At 40.7% G+C, this 19,582-nt stretch overlaps 1 non-coding gene across 1 annotated transcript; it reads right to left on the bottom strand.

The window, feature by feature from the left end:
• Nucleotides 1-16,386: 16,386 nt before the first annotated feature.
• On the bottom strand, nucleotides 16,387-16,493 carry LOC145110148 (small nucleolar RNA R71). Its single transcript, XR_013709527.1, has one exon. It is a non-coding gene; the product is annotated as a small nucleolar RNA R71 (small nucleolar RNA).
• Between the last annotated feature and the right edge of the window lie 3,089 nt (nucleotides 16,494-19,582).

The following is a 19,582-nucleotide window of genomic DNA, read 5'->3' as shown; positions in this document are numbered from 1 at the left end:
TTAAGTACGTTCCTTGTAACATCCTGTTTCGGATCGTTTGTGATTTAAGGCTCGTGGGCCATAACCCGGGTGTGAGAAGTTTTGAGGCTTTGAATGAGAAAGGTTTAGGCCCTTTTTGGATATTGAAAAGGTAGGTTGTGTGATAAATGGGTTCGGGCTGTGCTTTAGAACCCAAGAGTATTGGTAAAGGCGTTGGCTCGGTCTTTTATGAATTTTGGGTTTTTGTTCGTGGAATTTTAAGGTTGTGATGTGTTGCTAGAACCGTAGGGCTTCTCGCCACCTTTCTGTGGATATAAGGTTCGTTGGAAACTGACTTATACCGAAGAAATTATGATAGTTTGAAGTTTTGGCAAGCTTACTCCTTATTGAGAAATGGGTGGCAAATTGGGTACGCGGGGCGTACACTTGTGTACGCGTAGCGTACTCATGCGCTTTGCATGATATCGGAGGCCACCTAGTACGTTGGGCGTACCAGGGGCTATGCTTGGCGTACTAGATCCAGAAAGAATCCCTTATATTTTGAGGTGACCCTATTTAAGGAACACGATGGTCTCATTTTCAGCCACCATTTCCAGTCTCCAAGCCCTCTCAAACCCTAATCTCGTTTCCCCTAGCTTGTGTGAGTGTGGTGGCTCATTTGAGTGTTTTTGGTGAAGCTCTTCGTGAAGAAGGAGTCTTGAAGGAGGATTGCTGGTGCTTCTAGCTTTTGCATCTGAGTTCTACTCTAGTTGATGCATCTTCCAGAGGTATCAAGTTCGAAACTTGCTCATTGTTGTGCTAGTTCTTGTTTTGGGTCCATTTTTAGGGTTTTATGTCTCAAGATTGGAACTTTGTGAGTTTAGTGAACTCCAGAGCAAGTCTCATGTCCTTTTAAGTGTATTGATCTGTCTTGATTCATAAAAATGAGAACTTGGTCGTCTAGATCTCTCCATGCATGTGTTAAGATGATTAAAGAGAGTCTTAATGGTTATTTTTTTTGAAGTTGGGTCCCATTAAGGCATGCAAACTGATAAAGTCGCCAACTTTATCAGTTAGGAGCTTGAAGTGAAGTTTCCCCGAGGTTTGGATGCTTAGGACTGAAGTGGTTAAGTCGAAAATAGAGTTTTTGGATCTGAGCAGTACGCCCTGCGTAAGTCCGAGTACGCCCCGCGTACTGGTCTAGTTTCCACGATCTAGAGTCACGTCTATGCTGAGCGTACCAGGGGAGGTACGCCCCGCGTAGTCTCGTTGTGGGCTTGTTGCGTTTTGGGCTTCGTATCCTTGGGCCGTTTTGTTTGGACTTTCTGTTTGGGCCTCTGGGCCATCTGAGATTATTGTTGGGCTAAGAGAAGCCTTGGGATTATGATAAGGCGCATATGGGGGTTGGGCCCATCTTGAAAAATGGGCCATTAGTGGGCTTTTTATGGATCTCTTAGTTGGGCATGGGTGTGCCCATTCGGTTTGGTTCATTATGAGCCTATTTGGGTGGGGCCATCTTTGGGGCGTAGTGTTGGGGTGTAGCGTTGCATAGTTTTTTATTTTGGTCTTGGGTTGTTTTGGCTCAATTCAGGAGCCAGTGTGCAGCAGCAGCGGCGATGTAGGATTTCTCATGTAGCGGTTGAGGTGAGTCTTCTCACTATACTTACTTGTATGGTAATGCATGCGTGACCGGAGGGTCTTATCTCTGCTATTGACAGGAGGCTCTTATTTATGTTTTTGACCGGAGGGTCTTATTTATGCTGTTGAACGGAGGGTCTTATTCATATTATTGAGCTAGAGAGTCTTATTTGTATTATTGACCGGAGGGCCTTATCTGCTTTATGTGTTATTATGCATTTTGTCTTTGTGACTTATGCTGTTATAATATTCATTATATATGTTGAGCTATGACCAGAGGGTCTATACTGAGACGTGGGACCGGAGGGTCGTCACTCAGACACATGACCGGAGGGTCCTCATCGAGATTTAGCCACGAGAGGCTTATTATTTGTATATGTGGTATTTTGGAAAACTCACTAAGCTTCGTGATTACAGTGTTGATTTAAATGTGTTTCAAGTACTTCTGTAGATTCCGGGGAGGCGAAGGCATGATTGTCCACATACGCCGGCTCATGAAGATTTGTGGATTTTGGGATACTCTGATATTGTTTTGAAAATGACTTATACCTTCTGTGATAATTTGAGATTATGAGTATTGTTTGGTGAATTAAAAATGAAAATTTTTTCTTGAAATTTGAGGCGTTACAAGTTGGTATCAGAGCCTTGGTTTGAGGGATTCGGGCACACCCTCGGGTATGTCTGAACTCAAACTGAGGAGTTGATAACTTTTCAAAAGAAATGATTTTTCATCACACGAATTTCAAAGGAAATTAAAGAGTTTTGAAAGCAGGTCCGAAGCGGTGTGTACAATCAGCTAGAGCCCGAGTGGTGATTTCCTAAAATACCCTTACTTTATTATGTGTTGTTATTATGAGCTGATAGAATTGCATGCTAGTTTAAGGCTAGGAATCTGCTCAATATTGCATGCTAGTGTGCCTGCTTAAGAGAGATGCATTTATGTCTGTTATGTGATCTAGTAGTGTTGCATTCTTATGATTAGAGATCTCCAGGAGTTGTGAGGTAGGTTGCCTGAGTTCGGTGATGCCTTTTGTGCTGGTGGAGGTTGCTTGATGCCCGAATGCTGCTTGCTTTGTGCTTTTAGAAACTTCCAATAACACTAACTAACTATTAATCGAATACGTTAGGTTACATGTTCTATGGAGTAGATAATTTTAAAAGGTTAGATTTAGCTCTATGGTGCGGGTATCGAGTGGGCCTAGTCGTTGTAGGGTGGGATCTTACAGTCGAAGAATTATCTAGTGCACGAAGCATGTAGCTGTATTCGAGAAGTAGTTAGTAGGTATTATTAGGAGTTCCTTTTTGCAGCTGATGGCGGAGAGTGGAGTGAAGGAAATCCTAGGGGATCCTAGAGAGTATTTTCAGTCCAATAAGTGCGCTGTTTAGCGGTTAGTATTCGCTGAAGAGCGAGCTTGTGGAATGGGATTGGTCGATGGGGAAATTTGAGCAACTACCTAGAAAATCTAGAACGATTCTCGAGGAAAGTATCGATAGATATGGAAGGTAGTACTGGGCCCATACTACTAAAAGCATAGGATTCATACTCGAAACAAGGAGAATTACAGGGGTTATAAGTATCAGGTCGAGGGAAGATAACATGGTTTAGGTACCATGGTTCGTTATAGAGTGTATTTTCCGTCTCTACCGGTTATCCAGCTGTGGTTGTTCGAACTGAGAGTGGATCTGGTGATTGTTGGGCTCGAGGGCCATGTCGATCGGGTTTGAATGGAGTAGACCTTGTGAGGAAATTGAGTTAGGTCTTGAGGGGTTTGACTGGTGAGGTGCCAGTTGGCGTCGTAGGAGTCAAAAGGAGGTGGAGGTGATGTGCTGTTGAGAATTGCAGCCTGCGTTGAGTGATCGGTCGATGATTGTGATGTCATTTCTATGACGAGGATTATAATATTCCAGCTTTTTCGTGTCGGAAGGAAGAGTGAGTGAGCTTCTGATTTCAGAATTTGAAGTAGACCCCATGGGGTACCAGATAGTTGCGGTATTTGCGTCAAAAGATTCTTGTGGTATGACCGCCTTAAGGTATTTCTTATGTCGTAAGAGAGTCATCAGTGGGGACTGTGATAGGCGAGGACAAAGAGATGCCTTAATTGAGTAAATTAAGGCGTATTCTTACAACTGTTTCAGGAAGCAGGAGGAGTATATCGGAACGACGACCCTCGTTGTCTATGCTACAAATCGACTGTGAGAGTGAGGTCTCCTGTTTCTATGTCGATTCTTGCGATGGGGTGTTGGTTAAAAATTCATAGAATGAATTGTGTGACAGTCCATTATTTCCAGATATAGAGTCAGTGCTATTTTAGGACTGTCGAAATATTCGCCTGTGCAGCCGAATCAGATTTTGGGTGACTGGAGGTAGTCACATTGGGATGTTTCTGAGGTTTCCATCTGAGATTCAGAATACTTGGAGTTTCTTGGTCTTTATCTGGAAGTTCATAGAGTGTTGCGTGATAAGTTCCAAGAGTCGGGAATGGTATATTTGGTGAGCCAGTTTGTAGTGTGGTCTGTTTGGTATGCCAATTAGCGATGGTTCGAACCCTAAGTTGGGGAGAACTGGGTATTCTGCCGGGAGGATCATTAGTCAATATATTTACGATTTAGAATATTGGGTTATAGGGATATGTGGTCAGGGTATATGAGACTTGGGTCTAGAGGTAGTCAAGGCAAGGTGTAGAGCGAGATGATGCATGTTGTATGTGCTCAGGAATGAATGGGTGTCTTCACGGCATGTAGCCGTTGGTCAGGGGTCTTATGGTGGTCAGTGTTTCTTCTGGGTTCGCCAATGTTCGAGTTTCAAGGTGGTTGGGTCATTGAGGTCAGGTTTCGATTATTGATAGATTTGCTAGTTCGATGTATAAATTGCTATCTATACTCCAGGAGGGGAAATAGTTGAATTGTTAATCAACTTCAGAGTCGGTATGTGTAGTTGCGTATGGGTTTTGATCAGTGAATGCTGGGGTTTTGGATTATCGTCAACGTGTTCTCTGTCATCGACGATTTTTTCCATGTTTCATTAATGAGTTGGAGTACTTCAAAGGCTTCGAGTTGTGTAAGATGAAGATCAGTGGGCGTGACAAGATATCGTGAGATTTTGTGATGGTGTATCGTGGTTTGTGAGTATGATGCCCTAAATTGTTGGATTCTAGGATTATTATAAGGCGCGGGTTGTTTTGATGGCAAGTGGGACTGATATGGGCATATTTAGTCATATAATTCATGCATTATCTTAATACTTTATGTTGTTTTTGTCTCATTTAATGAACAAAGGGTGCTTAATTACTTTAGAATTTCATTTTTCAGCAACAATGACATGCTCGAATGGAAAAGGAAGCGGAATTGGCGATTGGAAGCTTGGATCTTGGATTTTGAAGAAAGAAGGATGTTGCTGGACAACTTGACCCCTCGTCAGTGTTTTGGACATATCTCATGAACCGTAACTTCGATTGACGAGATTCAAAATGTTATAAAAACTAGACACAATTTCGGACGACTTTCGTGTTTTGAGAAAGTGCTGATTCCAAAAGGACGCGACGCGTTGGGCCTCAACTCGACGAGTCACATCGAACTTTCGCGATTCTGGACGCTGACTTGCCGTGCACGGGTTTTAAGTGACGGACTTGCCGAGTTGGTCACTGGACTCGACGAGTCAGCTCTGTTTTGTGAAAATCTATATAAAGGGCATTCCTGCCCGATACCCTACCATATAGATTAACCCTTGGAGGCCAATTGTCGACTGAAGGTGCTGCTGGAGCGTGGGAAGCTAAGGAATCAACCCTACATTCAATTTTAAGGAGAATCAAGGAAAAATCAAGTTTACTCTTTACCTAATCTCTTGTTTGAACTATGTTTTTACCAATTGATTTCGTTTTTGAGCTTGTTTATGTTGTAATCATGAGCTAAAACTCATACCTTCTGTTTAGGATAGATGATTTTGTGATTATGGTTTGATTTTGTGGTTGGATTAATTTAATTTGGTGAACTTTGCTTTATTAAGCTTGCTAAAGAACCTTATGCATTAACCATAACTATTTTCTGTTAATTATCAAGTAATTAAGCTGCATGAACATCTCTTAATTGCTTACCTCATGTGATTTATGTGAAAACATAGTTATGTGCCTAGGATTAGCGAACGTGAAACTAGGATTAACTAGAAAGTGGGTAAATTAATGTGTGAGCTTGTGTGACAAACCATCAACAAGAGGTTAATTGAATTAGTAATTTGATTAACTAATTACAAGTCTTATTTAGCCCGAATCAATAAACTAGGAAACTCATTGGTTTAATCAAATGATCACTGCTTGAATTAATTTGTTTTCTAAGGATTAGTAATAGCGAACATGAACCTAATCACACTAATCGGTAGCTAATGCCAATTAATCTATTACACTTGTCATAAAATCAACCATAGGAACAAATGATTTGAACCTAAACAGAAGTCTCCTTAATTATTGAATTTAGTGATTTTTGTTGCTTTAGCTTTAGTTATTTAGTTTAAGTCTTAACAAAATATTTAAGTTTCTATTCTTGTAAAACTAGAGAAAACCCTACTTTCTATTACTTGTTCTTAGATAGTATTAGTAATTAGTTTAATTTCTGTTCTCTGAGTTCGATACCCTACTTATTTGACTATACCACAATTGATATGTTCACTGCCTTTGTGTGTCTAATTAATAATTAAAAAGTAGGATAAAACTTAGTTCGTTTCACACACATCAAGTTTTTGGCGCCGTTGCCGGGGAACGGTTCTAAATAGTTAAATTTATTTGCTAATTGTTATCATTTTCTATTTTATTTGTTGATTAATTTTTTTTTATAATTTTCTTTTTATTTTTAATTTTATTATGTATTTTCCAAATCTCGATGCTCTTGATGCTTTTCTTGAGGAAGTAGTACATGAAATTGAGTAAGAGGATGAGGAGTATGACTCAGATGATGATTTGAAGGAATTTGGAAGATGGTTAGATAACATCTTGCCCAACACACAAGAGCAATCTGAGTTACAAGAGCTAAATCTACAAGATGAAGAATTTAATCCAGAAAAAGATTTGGAGGAGCTGGAAAGATTGCTAGCAGAGAGGTCAGATGAAGAACAAGAAAAACCTAAGTTACAGGAACCAAGCTGTGGTTTGACCATTACAACGACGTGGTCCCCTATATTTCCGGTTTGTGTTTCGAAGCATGGGGTGACGATTCCAACTTTGGAGAAAGTTCTAAGGCACGATCCATTTATGATTAGTACCCGACCGGTTCCAAACCTTGTCAAGATTCTTGGGTTACATAAATTCAAGCTCGTTTGGCCAATTTTAGAAGCAAAGAGCCAAATTTTACAAATTGGTCCACCAAAGAAGATATTCAATGCAACGGATGGATTGGCATTGATTTTATTGGAAGTTTATTAAGTTGAGAGTCCAGCTAAAGACTCGCACAAAAAGAAGCGCTTGCGGGAGGCAACCCGTCATTAGAGTTTGCTTTTCTTTTTCTTTATAAACTTCTAGTATTTAAGGATAATTTAGGATTTTTATTTTGATGTTTTTTTATTACTTGGTATTTGTTTTTGATATTTTCAGTTTGAGTGTAAGGATGCATGCGAGAGTCTAGAGTCAAGGATAACCAAGGGAAAAATTGAGTCCATGCTAGAGAGAAAACGAAGTTTTGAGTCTAATTACGAGTCCGATGATGAAAGAGGTTATTAAGAGCTCATTTACTAAAGAAAAAATGGGGAAAGTATCAATTTAATATTCCCCACACACATCAGAATCGGACCTGGAGCAAAAACATTTTTTTCCATACAGCGATGGACTCGGCGAGTGCACTTACCTACTCGACGAGTCCCAGCATAAAAACTCGACTTCTGCCAGTATCACGCTACAACTCGGCGAGCCACCTTACAGACTCGACGAGTTGATCCTTATTTTGTCTCTCAAGCTGATGATTTGATAATATTTGATACGACAATTGGCTACATTTTTTAAGAACATTTTTCGAGCATTTCCGAGAGTTTTTTCCGTCTACATTTGGAGCTATACCACACGAGATTTGACACCCGAGATTAGGATGAGATGTTCCCATGTCTAAAGATGGATCTTTCAATGTCAAAGATCAACCTTGCGACTACTATCCCAAGGGAGTTTGTTCCAATTCCCTCTTTACTTTTGTGTTTTTCTTTTCATGCATAACATGCAATAGGGACATTGCATGAATTAAGTGTGGGGTAGGGGATTGGTTATATTAGTTGACTTAGAATCTTAATCATAGGCTTAATTTTATTATTTTTTTGCATAAAATTGCTAGGACTTAATTTAGAAAATTTTGGTAAAAGAAATTAGGATTTCATGCTAGTATTGTGTTTGATGATTCTTTGAAGACCCAAATGTTTAGTTGAGCCCATATACGTTATAGTGCATTTGTGTCCCCCTTTATTCTAGTGAAATCATGGGACAAAAACACAACCTCGCTTAGTTTGAGGGATGCAATATGTTTAGCATCGTGTACCAGAAATGTATCCAGGAAATTTTTTATCTTTAATCAATAAAGGTTGAAGTTGAGCGCCCCTGCTTAAGCATGTAGGTATTGAGTGAAAAAAAAGTGTGTTACATGTTAAAAAATAGAGAGAGAATTACAAGAAAAGTTGTAAGAATTTTGGAGCAATCAAAGTGAAGATCAAAAGATCAAAGTTCTGAAGAAATTCAAAAAGTTGAAGATACCAAAAATCATAAAGGTGGTGAATTCAAAGAAATCAAGATCAAATAACAAAGAAGTGAAGAATTCCAAAGAGCTCCATTGTGGTATCAAAAGTTTTAATTTTTTCTAGATTATGTATGCTTGGGTAGCTTGACCAAAAATACCTTGAGGTTAAGAAAGTTTTCTGCGGATGGATTCGGAGGGATGCATAAAATGAGCGTTGTTCAAAAGAAGTGGGCCAGTGTTTATGAGGATTGTAAGTATTTAGGATTAGGGGGGTCCTTAGGAAAAAATTTAGACACAAATGCATGCGTTGCGGCCTTGGCATAATGGCTGGGTTTGATTAGGATTGTTTTATGTGATGCTAGTATGTTGAAATTCAGTTTTGCTTGGGGGCAAGCAAAAGTCAAGTGTGGGGTATTTTGATATGGTCATATTTAGTCATATAATTCATGCATTATCTTAATACTTTATGTTGTTTTTGTCTCATTTAATGAACAAAGGGTGCTTAATTAGTTTAGAATTTCATTTTTCAGCAACAATGACATGCTCGGATGGAAAAGGAAGCGGAATTGGCGATTAGAAGCTTGGATCTTGGATTTTGAAGAAAGAAGGATGTTGTTGGACAACTTGAACCCTCGTCAGTGTTTTGGCCATATCTCATGAACCGTAACTCCGATTGACAAGATTCAAAATGTTCTGAAAACTAAACACAATATCGGACGACTTTCGTGTTTTGAGAAAGTGCTGATTCCAAACGGATGCGACGAGTTGGGCCTCAACTCGACGAGTCACGTCGAACTTTCGCGATTCTGGACGCTGACTTGCCGTGCACGGGTTTTAAGTGACGGACTCGCCGAGCTGGTCACTGGACTCGATGAGTCACCTCTGTTTTGTGAAAATCGATATAAAGGGCATTCCTGCCCGATACCCTACCATATAGATTAACCCTTGGAGGCCAATTGTCGACTGAAGGTGCTGCTGGAGCGTGGGAAGCTAAGGAATCAACCCTACATTCAATTTTAAGGAGAATCAAGGCAAAATCAAGTTTACCATATAGATTAACCCTTGGAGGCCAATTTTAAGGAGCAGTGATGCTTAATCTGGGTGGGTGTGTGCACCTATTCATGTTGGGTCGCAGAGTATGAGTTCAGTGAACTCAGTATGGTGATGGTTTGATAATGAGATTGTGGGATTTTTTGGTAATCTAGCGGTTGCAAGGTTGTATGAGAATGGATGAATCCGGGGGGGGGGGGAATCAGTTAGGACTGCCGGAAAGACCGTGGGGTGAGCCCATGGCGAGTGAGGGAGTGTCGTAAGACTGCGGGGAGCCGTAGTATTCACTAGTTAGCAAGAGAGTGTTGTAAGACTACGGGGAGCCGTAGAATTCACTAGTCAGTCTGTGACGTAAAGGGGTTCTTAGGCTTGGGTAGCCTTGCCATTTGAGTCTTCGGGAACCTGGTGGCCGGACCACGGACGAGACTGGTCTCAGCGACGTTCGGGAACCGTTATATCTCGATTTAGCGAGGGGTTATCGCAAATCGGAAGGATTGGAGTGTAATGCATGCATAGATTCACGGATCCCAAGTCATGAGTTGAGTATCAGATTGGATACGAGTGGTTACTTTTTTTGTTTTCGGGCCAGACTCTTGTGTTTGGTTTTGGCTCTATCTGTGTAAAGGATAGGCAGGTTGGGATTTCAGATTTTCAAATGGATTTCATTTTGAGTGTTTATGGTTTCCATCTGATGTTTTAGACCTACGTGGATCGGCTCGTTTGGCTTGGGGAGGACCACGACATGCATGGAATTAGTAAGTGGTAGATGACAGAGGTCGGAGGTAATGTGTGACTACAGATCGGTTGTAATATTCGCTTAGGGTAGAACGAACTTAGTGACTGCGTGTACAATGTGATTGGTTGAGATAGCTCTTTTGGATTGAATAGCTGTGGAGTTGTATTGTCGGATGTGGTAGGGTAGCCTTGACGGTTCAACTTTTGGTCCGGGAGTCGATCTTTTATTCGGAATTGGTGTTAAGCATTGGAAGGTAGCTGGGGCTTATATTTTCGGATATCAGTGGATAGTTTCGGTCGGACATGGTCATTCAGTTCGGGGCTGGAGCTGAATCGTCGTGGGATTGGTAGTGGAACGGTTCTGTCTGACGGGAGGTCAGACCTAGTGTAGGGTTTTGGTTTCCATGTGGATCGGCAGGTTATTCATTTAATGTTTGAGGGAAGAGTATTGAGGTTCATTCTTCAGATGGGTTCTGATAGCAGTATCGGTGGTTGGTCCTTAGTGCGAGGTGACCCCTCCATTCCTTTTGGGTTTCGGTCATGATCGACTAGTATGTCAGGCATAAGTGCTCAACAGCTGATTATGGTCAACGACTTGTTTCCATCAGCCGCAACAAGATAATTAGGGTTTGAAGTGTTTTATCAGGTCTGTTATTCGATGAGCGATTGACATGGTGATATTCTACATGGGCGGTCTGTCGGGGAGACAGACCACTATAAGTTCCAGATTTTTGAGAGGCAAAGTTGGTTCTACAAACGACGAAGGGTTTGTTCTTCTTCGGGTTGGAGGGTTCTGATTGGTTTCGGTTGTCTTGGGGAGATCGTTTTATGTTCTGATTTTTTTTTCGGATGCGCTTCTTAGGTTGTTTTATTTGATCTAGGTAATGTTAAGGAAAGATTTCGAGGGCGAAATCAAATTTAAGTAGGGAAGAATTGTAAAATCCTGTTTCAGATCGTTTGTGATTTAAGGCTTGTGGGTCGTAACCCGGGCGTGAGAAGGTTTTGAGGCTTTGAAGGAGAAAGGTTTAGGCCCTTTTTGGATATTGAAAAGGTAGGTTGTGATAAAAGGGTTCGGGCTTTGCTTTAGAGCCCCAGAGTATCGGTAAAGGCGCTGGCTCGATCTTTTATGAATTTTGGGTTTTTGTTCGTGGAATTTTAATGTTGTGATGTGTTGCTAGAAGCGTAGGGCTTCTCGCCACCTTTCCGTGGATATAAGGTTCGTTGGAAACGGACTTATACCGAAGCAATTATGATAGTTTGAAGTTTTGGCAAGTTTAGTCCTTATTGAGAAATGGATGGCAAATTGGGTATGCGGGGCGTACACTTGTGTACGCTCAGCGTACTCATGCGCTTTGCATGATCTTGGAGGCCACCTAGTACACTGGGCATACTAGGTCCAGAAAGAAACCCTAATATTTTGAGGTGACCCTATTTAAGGAACGTGATGGCCTCATTTTCAGCCACCATTTCCAGTCTCTAAGCCCTTGCAAACCCTAATCTCGTTTCCCCTAGGTTGTGTGAGTGTGGTGGCTCATTTGAGGGTATTTGGTGAAGCTCTTTGTGAAGAAGGAATCTTGAAGGAGGATGGTGGTGCTTTTAGCTTTTGGATCTGAGTTCTACTCTAGTTGATGCATCTTCCAGAGGTATCAAGTTTGAAACATGCTCATTGTTGTGCTAGTTCTTGTTTTGGGTCCATTTTTAGGGTTTTATGTCCCAAGATTGGAACTTTGTGAGTTTGGTGAACTCCGGAGCAAGTCTCCTGTCCTTTTTAGTGTATTGAGCTGTCTTGATTCATAAAAATGAGAACTTGGTCGTCTAGATCTCTCCATGCATGTGTTAAGATGATTAAAGAGAGTCTTAATGGTTATTTTTTTTGAATTTGGGTCCCATTAAGACATGCAAACTGATAAAGTCGCCAACTTTATCAGTTAGGAGCTTGAAGTGAAGTTTCCCTGAGGTTTGGATGCTTAGGACTGAAGTGGTTAAGTCAAAAATAGAGTTCTTGGATCTGAGCAGTACGCCCCGCGTAAGTCCCAGTACGCCCCACGTACAGATCTAGTTTCCCCGATCAGGAGTAGCGTGTATGTTGAGCGTACCAGGGGAGGTACGCCCCGCGTAGTCTCGCTGTGGGCTTGTTGCGTTTTGGGCTTCATATCCTTGGGTCGTTTTGTTTGGACTTTCTGTTTGGGCCTCTGGGCCATCTGAGATTATTGTTGGGCTAAGAGAAGCCTTGGGCTTAGGATAAGTCCCATATGGGGGTTGGGCCTAATTTGGAAAATGGGACATTAGTGGGCCTTTGTGGATCTCTTGGTTGGGCCGTGGTGGGCCCATTGGGTTTGGGTCGTTATGAGCCTGTTTAGGCGGGGCCATCTTTGGGGCGTAGTGTTGGGGTGTAGCCTTTCATAGTTTTTGATTTTGGTGTTGGGTTGTTTTGGCTCAGTTCAGGAGCCAGTGCGTAGCAGCAACGACAGTGTAGGATTTCTCGTGTAGCAATTGAGGTTTGTCTTCTCATTATACTTACATGTGTAGTAATGCATGCGTGACCGGAGGGTCTTATTTATGTTATTGACTGGAAGGTCTTATTTATGTTATTGACCAGAGGGTCTTATTATGTTATTGACGGGAGGGTCTTATTTATGTTGTTGATCGGAGGGTCTTATTCATATTATTGAGCTAGAGAGTCTTATTTGTATTACTGACCAGTGGGCCTTATCTGCTTTATGTGTTATTATGCATTCTGTCTTTGTGACTTATGCTGTTATAATATTCTGTATATATATATATATATATATATATATATATATATATATATATATATATATATATATATATATATATATATGTTGAGCTATGACCAGAGGGTCTATACCGAGACGTGGGACCGGAGGGTCTTCACTAAGACACATGATCAGAGGGTCCTCATCGAGATTTAGCCAAGAGAGGCTTATTATTTGTGTATGTGGTATTTTGGGGAACTCACGAAGGTTCGTGCTTACAGTGTTGATTTAAATGTGTTTAAGGTACTTTTGTAGATTCCGGGGAGGCGAAGGCTTGATTGTACACATATGCCGGCTCATGAAGATTTGTGGATTTTGGGATACTCTGATATTGTTTTGAAAATGACTTATACCTTCTGTGATAATTTGGGATTATGAGTATTATTTGGTGAATTAAAAATGAAAAATTTGTCTTGAAATTTGAGGTGTTACATTCCTAGTGAACTCTTTTCCTGCTCTAGTGTTGTTTGACTTGGGTGCGAGTCGGTCTTTTGTATCTCGATTGTTAAGTAGGGAGTTTGATATGGCCTTAGGGGAGTTGGAGTGTCCGTTGCGAGTTTCTATCGCCAACGAACATAGGGTTTCTGCTTCTTCAGTGTATCAGGGTTGTGTTATGGAGATCTTCGGGGTATCCTTTTCGATCGATTTGATCCCTATCCCTATGGGGGATGTCTGCGTGATTGTGGGTATAGACTGGCTAAGCCGTTTTGGCATGATGATTGATTGTGAGGGTCAGTGCATGGTGGTTTGAACCCCAAGCGGAGGAGAACTCGTCATCTATGGAGAGGACACCAGGATCGGTTCATGGTTTTGTTTTTCAGCCAAGGCGCGACAATATATTCAACATGGGTGTGCGGGTTATTTGGCTTATGTGGTGGATACACGGGTTGGAGATCAGGTTTCAGTTTCAGAGGTCCCGGTGGTCAGGGAGTTTGCCGATGTATTTCCGGAGGAGTTGCTTGGTGTGCCTCCGGAGAGGCAGGTTAAGTTCACGGTTGACCTCGTGCAAGGTGTGACCCCGATTGTCAAGGCGTCGTACCATTTGGCACCGCTCGAGATGCAGGAGTTGTTATCTCAGTTGCAGGAACTGCTAGGCAAGCAATTCATCACACCGAGTACTTCTCCATGGGGAGTGCCGATTTTATTTGTCAAAAAGAAGGATGGTTCATGATATGTGCATATTTAGCTATATATTTAGTGTAGATTTTCCTTATTTATTCACTAATTATTTGCACATTATGGACAAAAGGTACTTAATAGTGTTTGAATTATATTTTCAGTCCAAAAGATACGCTCGGAAGCAGAAAGGAAGCAGGAGAAGCGATTGGAAGCTCGGGAGATGAAGAATGAAGAAAGGAGTCAAATTATGGAGCTACTCGACGAGCAGGAGCGTCTACTCGATGAGTACCCGCGAAGGTTCGCGAAGCAATATGTAAAATCCTTGTCGTATACGGACTCTAACAAGGGGACTCGGAGAGTCAGTTGTCTACTCGATGAGTAGACCTTGTTTTGAGTTATCTATAAATAGAAGCAACAAACCCGAATGGAGGCTCTCTCTGGCTTTTGGGAAGATTACTTGGCGACTAAGGAGACTGCTGGAGATCTGAATTACGTGAGAAGAACCCTAATCCTCAATTCCAAGAAGAATAAGGCAACTTAGGTTTAATTTTCCACTTTACCTTTGAATAGAACTATGTTAAGTTCGTTTGAATTCGTTTTTGAGTTTGTTTTTACTGCAATTATGAACTAAAACCTTTATCTTCTGTTTAGGGTAGATGATTTTTTGAATATGGATTGATTTTATGGTTAGGATTAATTTTTAATTGGTGATATTGTTTTGTTAAGCTTGTTAAAGAACCTCATATGTTAATAACAACTACCTTCTGTTAATAAATCAGTAATTAAGTTGTATAAACATCTCTTAGTTATTAATTTCATATGATTTATGTGACCACGTAATTATATGTCTAGGAATAACGAATGTGAAACTAGAATTAATTAGAAGATAGGTAAGTTAATACGTGAGCTTGTGTGATACACCATCAACAAGAGGTCAATTGAATCACCGATTTAATTAACCATTACAAGTCTTATTTAACCTGAATTAATTAACTAGGGAACTTATTAATTTAGACAACTGGCCACTGCTTGAATTAATCTGTTTTCTAAGGATTAGCAATAACGAACGCGAACCTAATCATCTCAATCGGTAGCCAATGAAAAGTTAATCCAATACATTTACCATAAAATCAACCATAGGATCAAATGATTCGAACCTAGACAGAAGTCCTTTTTATCATTGAATTTAGTTGCAATTTAATTGTTTAGCTGCTTAATTAAGTGCTAGTTAAGTTTTAGCTAAGTTTCTAGTCTTGTAAAACTAGAGAAACCCCTCCTATTTTATTTTTTGGTTTAGATAATATTAGTAATTAGTTTAATTTCCGTTCCCTGAGTTCGATACCCTACTTATTTAACTATACCACAATTAATAGCTCCACTGCCTTTGTGTGTCTAATTCATAAGTGAAGAGTAGGATAAAACTTAGTTCGTTTCACACACATCAAGTTTTTGGCGCTGTTGCCGGGGAACGGTTCAAAAATTAATTCTAATTTCTAGTATTATCGACCCTTTGTGTGAGATTAATCTTGCACAAAGTTACTGCTTTAGTAGTCTAGGTATTAGGTTTAGTTTTAATTTTATCTGATTTGTTAGAATTTTTGTTTGATTTTTTTAGTTTTAGCCTTGAACTCGCCGAGTGCAATCGAAGCTACTCGACGAGTCCATCGCTGAAACTCAATTTCGTTTTTATTTTATTTTTGTTCTTTTTACTCGTGTTTTCTGTTTTGTTTACAGTTCGTTTATGACCAGGGGAGGAGGTACACCTTTGATTCCACTGCTTGAAGACCCGGAAGCAACCTTGAGGAAAAACAAAGGCAAGAACGTAGGAGAAACCGCAACATCGAAGAATTCACCGTTGAAGAATCTAAAAGCTGTTTTTAGTAAGAAAAAGGGCAAAAAAGTAGGAGAATCCAGCTTCTCTTCAGTGGCGGACGAAGACCCGAAGAAGGAGGACACCGAGTACGAAACCGAAAGGGAAGAAACCGAATCCGAAGAAGGAAGCGATTTTGGAGGCGAATTAGCTAACCCCATGGCTAACATCGATGAAGTTCCCATGGGCGAATGGAAGAAGAGGATACGTGAAGATACCGGACCGGGACTAGTGCAACCCATCATTCCCGCGACTGCCACTTTCGAGCTAAAGGGCCACATACTTACTCAACTTAAGGAAATCCCCTTTTACGGGAAAGATCACGAAGACGCTTACAAGCACTTGGACGAAGTCAACGATGTAGCCGACTACTTCAACGTTCCAAATGTACCTCGCGAAACCGTTTTGCTTCGCATGCTTCCCGTAACATTCAAAGGAGCTGCAAAGGATTGGTTGAAATCACTCCCTCCCGGATCCATCACCACATGGGCTAAGATGAAAGAAGAATTTATTGATCAATTTTGCCCTCCCTAAAAAATAGCCAAGTTGAAGAAAGCCATAGCTAATTTTGAACAACAAGCTGGAGAATCCCTTTATGAGGCTTGGGAGAGATACAAGGGACTACTAAGGAATTGTCCACATCATGATATTAATAGCCAACAAGAAGTCTCCATTTTATATGATGGAGTGAATGTGACCACAAGGAAACTCCTTGATTCGCAAGGACCTCTCACAAAGAAGCCACCCCCGGGAATCAAAGAACTAATTGAAGAATTCTCTAAGCACTCTAGAGAATATCATAACCCAAGAAATGAACTGAGTCGGGGGGCGGTGAACTCAGTTAATGATAGCATGGCAGCAATGATGGCTAAACTAGAGAGTTTGGATCGAAGAATAACTAAGATGGACCAATCCATCCATGCCATTAGGGTCGGTTGTGAGAATTGTAGAGGGCCTCATCTCACTAAAGATTGTGATCTTGACGAGAACGGGAACCGGAGGGTGCAAGTGTGCTATTCAAGTGGTGATAGATATGATGACAATTGGCGAAAACCCAAGAAGTATTGGCTTCCTTATGATGAGTACAAAAAGGCAAAGGAGGAGAAATTTAAGCAAAAAGAAAGGGGCTATTATCAAAAAGAGGAACCGGTGCTGGAGAAGAAAGCTGATTGGGAAGATATGTTCACAAGATTTGTAGCTGCGTCTGAGAAGAGGCATAATGATACAGATGCTGAAATGAAAGAGCAACGAAATATGCTTAGAGAACATCAAGATATGATGAAGGATCAGCAAAATATGCTTAGGAATCAGCAAGCATCTATTCATAACATCGAAAAACAGCTAGGTCAGATTGCACAACAAATCAACCAAAGAGCACCCGGTGAACTTCCTAGAAATACCGAGCAAAATCCAAGAATGGAGCATGTGAATGCAATAACAACAGATTCTGAGCCAATTTACACTCCTCTGACCTCTATCCAGAAGAATCCCAACAAGGTGCGAACAGAAGAAGTAATTAGCTGGAATTCGAGTAAACCCGACTCGACTCGTCCAGTTGCCAACATGGACTCGACGAGTCGACAACCTGATACCAAAAACTGCTCTCTTTCGAAGCCTTACCGACCCTCTTTGCCATTTCCGAGCCGAGCCATACCTGATGAGCAGATTCAAGAATATAGGAGGTTTATGGAGCACATAAAGGCACTCCAAGTAAATATTTTGTTTGTTGAAACGATATGACAAATACCGAAATATGATAGTTTACTTAAAAACCTCTTTACCACTAGAAGAAATATAGAAGAAGTTACTGAAATAGTGCTGAGTGAACTGCCAGAAAAGAGGGGCGATCCGGGAAGCATCACCGTACCTTGTCAATTTGGGAACATAATGACCGCACGAGCATTGACGGATTCGGGTGCAAGTATTAATATTATGCCATATTCCTTCTTCCAAAAGTTAAACCTTCCGGTCCCAAAGCCTATTCAAATGAAGATTCATTTAGCCGACAAAACGATAATACATCCGATGGGAGTATGTGAAGATCTCCTTATCAAGATTGATAAGTTAGTATTTCCGGTTGACTTCATAATATTAGACATAGAGGAGGACTTTAAAGTACCAATCATCCTTGGGCGACCATTCTTGAATACCGCTTGTGCCTTGGTAGATATGTGAGAATCTACGCTAACATTAAGGGTGGGAGATGATTCGGTAATTTTTGAAGCTGAGAAAAAGGAAAAGCATAAAGAGTCAAAAGAAGATAAGGTTTCCTCAATAATTTTAGATGATGAGGTGTTGGAGAGAGAGCTTGCTTACTTGCAAGAGGTCAATCCAAACCAATTCTTATTATCCTTGGAAGAGAATTATGATGCCAAGGGAGATCTGGAGGAGATAGAAAGGATGATCAAGGAAGCTGACTACAATGAAAGCCTCAAAAGATTTGAAGACTCTCTGACTCGTCGAGTCGTAACCGCTGACTCGACGAGTACATACGAGAAATCTCAATCTGATGGAAATCTTAGTCTGCAAGCCATTAGTAACTTTTGTGAATCGGATGTGCACGTTTTGCATGATAACTTGAAGAATCCTCTTAAGGAAAACAAGGCTGTTCAAGATCTTATCAACTTTGAAGATGCACACTTGGCTTTTCTCGAAACAATTGTGGAGAATGATGCGGCTGTCCAAGAGGAGGATAGGGGGAGTTTGGAAGAAAAAGGGGATCCTAAAACTTTGAATGGTGATAATCATACCTCTACTATTGAATCACATATGCTAGATCAAGAAGAGATGTCAATCAAAAGCAAAAGAACCAAGCCTCGTGCCATTGTCTCTACTATGTGTGAAGTTTTCACTTTCAAAACACCGTATTCTATAACGACCAAAAAGGCAATCAAGAAAGATAAGAAAGGAAGGGAAACGATGGAGTGTGAAACGGAAGGAGTGGAGAAAAATAAGCACGATAAAGGGAAAAAGCGTAAAGCTGAAGAAATCACTGCAAGAACGAGAATGGAAGAATTGAAGAGGGCATACAAGAGAAAAATCTATTTGTACAAGACAAAATATAAAGTACAAAAATTAAAGAAGGAGATCCCAATGGAGGAAGCAGCGGAAACGTAAAGCGGGATGGAGTCCAGCTAATGACTCCTTAAAAAGAAGCGCTTCCGGGAGGCAACCCGAGTTTAGAGTTTGCTTTCTTTTTCCTTTATTTTTCATTTTTATTTTAGTTTTTCTTAGGATCTGCTTTTATCAATCTTCTTCTGTGGTTATGATGATTGCTTGAGGGCAAGCAATGCTCAAGTGTGGGGTTGGTGGCATACAATTTTAAAAACTCAAATGCTTATCGAACAAAATGAAAGACTCGTCGAGTCCCTAAACCTACTCGGCGAGTCCATTTAAGAAATCCCGATAAAACTCGGAATCGCGATACTACTCAGCGAGTCCACGTATTTACCCGAAAAAATAATAATTATTTTTTTTCACATTCTGTAAAAGGGGTTTTTACCCTAATTCTAAAACACTTCCAACACTTTCTACAACCGCCGCCCATACACGACGAGCAAGGTTCTCTCAAGCTCTCATCTTGATTTCTTCTGTTTCCTTACAAATCCAACTAAAAGGTAACCATTTTCACTCTTAATCTTTTAAAAGTTTCGACCTTTGGTAGAGTTATATCCTTAATTTCTGAAAAATCCCGATTTTGACTAAACTTTGATATTAGGGTTTCGATTTCTTAGTAAAT

The sequence above is a fragment of the Lactuca virosa genome, chromosome 4 (genome assembly GCF_052849685.1).
Source record: "Lactuca virosa cultivar CGN04683 chromosome 4, Lactuca_virosa_CGN04683_v6, whole genome shotgun sequence".
Classification (NCBI taxonomy): Eukaryota; Viridiplantae; Streptophyta; class Magnoliopsida; order Asterales; family Asteraceae; genus Lactuca; species Lactuca virosa.
This window is presented reverse-complemented; position numbering and strand designations above follow the sequence as displayed.